The sequence below is a fragment of the Meleagris gallopavo genome, chromosome Z (assembly GCF_000146605.3).
Source record: "Meleagris gallopavo isolate NT-WF06-2002-E0010 breed Aviagen turkey brand Nicholas breeding stock chromosome Z, Turkey_5.1, whole genome shotgun sequence".
Taxonomy (NCBI): Eukaryota; Metazoa; Chordata; class Aves; order Galliformes; family Phasianidae; genus Meleagris; species Meleagris gallopavo.
The window spans coordinates 45,357,765-45,363,553 of record NC_015041.2 but is presented as its reverse complement, the minus strand read 5'-3'; positions in this window follow the sequence as shown (position 1 = coordinate 45,363,553).

The window sequence follows — 5,789 nt, the reverse complement described above, 5'->3', positions numbered from 1 at the left end:
CACAGTGTATATAATATTTTTCATAGTATTTTTCTTTTAGACTAAGTAACAAATCTAAATCTTCTCAATAAAGACTTTCATTGTCACTGTGCCTTGCTAACACTGAAGGATTCCTGTACTTAAGTTACCTCGTATTTGATTGACTCAGCGCACAGTTAACAGAACAACATCTTCCTTAATCATACAAACAGTCTGTTTATAATATATGTAGAACTTCAATTTGAAAATCAAGATCATAACCTATATAATTTTAGTTTATCGTTAATTTTCTATGAGTAATATTATATCATTCAGGTTTAATACTTAATCTCTGTGGTTCCATATTCATCAGTTTCCTAGAACATAAAATACAACCATAATTTACCAATTGATTAATGAAGGAGGGAAAATGTATTGGATACTGGGGATGTCAGTATCCTACCTATTGGTAGCATTTTTTTCTTAAGCCTTTCTTTGGTAAATCAAAATCTTTTATAATGACTCAATCCTCTGAAAAGTTTATTATCCTAATAACTGAATTAACATCTCTATACATAACCAGTTCTTATCTTAAAAGTTAAATGCATTATCTTAGAATTTTCTCTGCAAAAAGTAAGCAGATTCTAATCTAATTTAAACAATGCCTTGATCATTGTTTTAAACCTGTTTTAAACACTGTATTTTACAGTGCTGTGTTGCAACTTTAAAGCCTTTTTTTTTCCCCAAACAATACCTACATTTGTCAAAACCCAGCTACCACTCCTTCACATAGCTATTACAATCTGGCTATATCTTTCACTTATAGTTCAAGCTCCACTGCTTTAGTGTGTTGACTATTTTATCCTTTAAGGATTCTTTTCAGTCTTCTTCCTTTGTTGCTTTATTTGAAGTTGATCTTACTAATCATGTCAATTTCAGTCCAGAAATTTATTACTTCTCTAGTATAAGCACCTGGTAGATTCAATTTCTTCAAGAGTCCTTTTTTTCATGCAAGTAAAAGCATTAAAGCTTATTAATGCTAATATATCAATTTAACTTAAAATGAAAACATTTTTTCTTGTATATGGTATGCTTATTAATGTAAATGTTATTTAATTTACCTAATTTACATTACAAGTTAAAGTAATGGCTAACTAAGAAAATATTATCTTACATCTACTAGTCAATTGTATCGTTCACTAGATAAACTGTTGCCTGCCCTAATATTTCAGTTAAAAAAAAATAAAAGTCATGAAAGTCCTGCAACATATTCTGGTCTAACATGTGAAGGGATCATGGTATTTAACATTTGGGAGACAGAAAGTTAACTGTTTCTGGAATTTCAGTACCAGAATATACTTGCCTTTCATTATCTAATAAGCTGTGCCTGCTTGGAATCCTGAGAAAGACAGGGAGACACACAAGGGCACACAGTCAGAGATGCACAGAAACAGATCCACGAAAATGTGTTTTGATGGATATTGCTTTCCATACCTGCTCCAGTAAACAAAAAATTGTCATGAAGGAAAAAAAGAAGTGGAACAATGTTGGCAGTCTAAACAATCAGCACAGATGATTTCCTACCAGCCTTTCACACTACTGCTGCTGCTTACTCATGTTGCTTCCCAAGCATTGCTGAGAGCTCCAACTTAAGTTGCTCTCACCTGTACTTTTGTCTGCTTTCTGCTGCTGCCTGATTAGAAACAGATGCCCATTATTACTGAAGTTGCAGAAACGCAAGTCAATTAAGTTTGTGCAAAATAGAACTATTATTCTTTAACCATAGGTCCAAGACACAGTTTACCTTCTTACTTTATTGTCGTAATATGTCAAAATTATCATCGTTAAAGACTGCAATACTGCATCACTTCAAGAGACAACTTCTATTTTGTATTTATGCCACCTGTATATATATTTATATGCATTCTTCCATGCCACACCTCCTTTATGCACATTCCAGGACTGTAGCCAGGAGAAGAGTGACTGATTCTCCAAAATATCACCACAGTGTTTGGCACACTTAAACAGTGCTACATGGATAAGGGATACCATTTGTAAATTTTAACCCCAGATATGGTGAAACATAAGACTGAAAATTTGGCTGAAGGCACAGGATAGGTGGGAAGACATTTTGCTGCTGTGAATAATTAGAAACAGCTTTAGGAGAGAGAGTTTCTACACAGATAAAAGGTTGTCCTCGCAGAAACAAGCATTGGTTTGAAGATTAAAACACGGGGGGACAGCTAGAAGAAGGAGTAAGGATAGAGAAAATAAACCTGAGTGAGAAATTAAACAAAGGAGTATTATAAAGACAGATACTGTGAAGGAAAAATTAAACTATTTTAATTGATACTTAGAGAATAGCCTAAATCTTGGATTTTGTAATAAAAATAGAAAGAAAAAAATAAAATCAGAGTAAAAACAGCCTATATAAACTTAAGGAATATGAGTACAAGTGTGTTTGGAGAAATTCTACTTCATGAATACCTAGTAAATAACCTAGTAATTTGTAATGAAGTAGAAATAATAAAATTTACACCAGTATATTTAACAATGGACTTCTGGGGTCTTGGCTCACTGGAACTGAGATATTTTCCTATGAGGAAAATTAATAACAGACCAAAAGGAAGAAAAATGGATTTACATGCGAGGAACGAGTATAGTTTAGAGTCAGTAGATATTTTAAAAAGACAGAAAAACATGATTTGTCATCCTTCAATAGATCTGAACAAGAATAAGTTTCATCTTTTCTGTCATGCAGCCTTCCCAGAAAGACTTTTAAAACTTTACTCTTTTCTACAAAGCATATATATTAGAATTGAACATAACCATCACATAAATCATCAACATTGAATTTTGACTACAAAGGATTGCATATGAAAAAAAATTACGAAACACTCCTTTCAGTCAATAGACTATAATCTAATCAACTGCTGCAACTCAACAGTGTGCTCTTTGCCTTCTCTGCAGATGGTAATATCAGCTAGTCTCAGTTTAATTGACTGCTTCTCTGTGTTCAATACTTCCATAAATACTTTTGTTACAGGAAGCCCATTTCTCATTATTAAATGATATGTCCAAATATTTTAGTTTAAGGAAAACTAAATACGTAAATGCAAACCAAGTAGAGAAGCTAAAACCTATTTGCTTCCAAAATGTTTTCAGAAGGCAAAAGCCTTGATAAACTTTGAGATAAAGTCATCATTTGAAATTCTTCCTTATTTTCTAGAACCAGTTTTGTACTATTTTAAAGGCACAGTAAACTTGTGTAACATGAAGGAACTTTACACTCAATAAGTTCAGAAGAGTCTACTATTCATCAGTGACAAACCCCATTACTGTATTATCAGATAGCTAGTATTACATGCATTACTGTGACTGCTGCAGTCCCTTGCTGCAAGAAAGACAGTGAAGCCCTGGAGTGTATCTAGAAAAGGGCCACAAAGCAGACAAGGGTCTGAAACACTAGCCTGATGGTGACAGGGTGAGGGAACTGGGATTGTTTAGTTTGAAGAAGAGGAGGAGAGGCCTTATAGCTCCTTACAACTATGTGGAAGGAGGTTATGGTGAGATGGGTGTTGGTCTCTTCTCCTGCATAACTAGTGATAGGACTAAGGGGAATGGCCTCCAGTTGCACCAGGGAGCTTCAGATTTGATATTAGGAATAATTTCTTCTCTGAAAAAGTGGTCAGGCACTAGAACAGGCTGCTCAAGGAGATGGTTGAGTCACTGTTACTGGAGATGTTCAAGAAACATTTAAATGTGGTACTAACAGATATTGTTTATTGGGAAGTATTGGTGGTAGGTGAAGAGTCAAACTAGATGAGGTTTTCTCCAACCTTGGTAATTCTGATTCTAGGATTATAGGTAGAAGTAGTTACTGAACTCACTTTTTGAACAAGGGCACAAAAAATAAAAGTAGCTTTAAAAAGGAAATCCTGAATAAAATAATTCCACCCATGAGCTCCTTAAAATAATTTTATAATATTTATATATTATATGTAATAATAATATTATAGCACATAATATATCTTGATTATAAAATTATGTTATTAATGTTTTAGTTTTTAATAATTATTAATATTATATCGTATATTAACTCCAGGTTAGGCCCAGAAGCACATGGAAATCTCACAAGTCAACACCATTATTATGGTGCCTTGGAGTAAAGTTTATCAATATTATATTATATTCCTGAAATAATTTTTAATAGTTTCCCTAATAGCATTCAAGTGTTACTTATCTCTCTGAAAGAAGCATCTCAGTAGAGTTCTCAAAATGCTTTTCAAAATAAACCAAGAAGTTTAGCACATAATCTTTTAAAGAATGTGTTTCATGACTGCTATGTACACAGGAAGCTGAGTTAAGACTGAAGACCAGCAAATATTTTCATTAACTCCCAATGAAATTATGCTCACTTGGTGCAAAAGACAGTAAAACAAGATGTTCAGTTATCTTCTGTCTCCACTGCACCTACATGTCACAGATAACAGTCCTTTCATGACAAGATGTCGGGATAAATCCAGAAGTTAATTCCTCAGCTCTACTTCACTGGCTGTTTTGCTTCCACAAACAACAAATCATAAACGGCTTATTTTCTCTTCTGTCTTTGAGTTGAGTAGGGTAGTGATTTGTCTTGATCTTTCTCCTTAAATAAAGTTCATAACCACTAAAATATCTGTCTAGCTTGTACTATATGCTCCTACAGAGCACTCTTTAGTCCAGGAGACAGGTGTTGGACTAGACTGCTATACTGATAGTATTCATTTCAGGTTTCTTTGCTGGTAAGGAAGATGGACTTGCACTTGAGTTATTAACCTTAGTCATAGCTAGATCTGAGTCATAAAGGTTAAATGGGGAAGATTTGTACCCTATTACTATTTGCCACAAACCATTTTCTCTTGCACTCTTTTACTTCATATCTTCCAGATTGTTGTTTCCCTACAATTTTACTTTCCTTAGAATTGACATCAAAAACGATGTTGTACTATATTTTTATTATTAAATAACTTCCTTTCTATTGACTTCATTTTTTCTTCTTTTTTTTATTACAGAACTACTTAATAACTACAGGAGACAGTATTTTAAAAATATCTTTAAGTGCATCTTATTTCCAATTTTATCTTCTTTATTGACTATATTACTGGTAAGTGTAAAAGCAGCTTTGGATACCACATAACCACCTACACATCTGAGCTGTGATGTTCTGAACAGTCTCAGTGCTTTAAGTAATATGAGATTTTTTGGAAAGCAGTTTAGAGTATTCGCTTAGTAGCATTTCAACATTCCTCATCCAAATACTTTTTTTGTTTGTTTGTTTTTTGTTCTACCATTGTGTTATCTTTCCAATATCTAGGTATAATTCATATAAATCTATAAGAAGCCTTGCTGTAATATGACTAAGACGAGGCAAAAAATCTATTTTCTGATTTCAGTTGTGTGTTAGTTAACTTAGCTGCAGGAGCACTTTTTTTCCCTCATAATTAGCTTAATAGATAATAATATTGTATAATATATTTTAAAAAGTCATCAAGAACTTCAAAGTTATTCTGTCTAAATTGCACTAAATTTGGGTGCTAATTTACATAACTGCAGAGCACATTATGTTTGTTTCTTTAATTATCTGAGTATGATTACATGGTAAATCTGATAGAAAGACCTTATTTGCTTTTCACATTTATGAACAACAGGCATATTATTTTTGTGTCAATAGGCATTTAAACTCAGAAGCTTTTCTCAAAGAACTTTTGAGTAGTACCTTCAGTTTAATTAGTTACTCTTATTTTAGAATTATGAGAGCTTTTTCAACTTTTAATATTAAAATAGTGTAG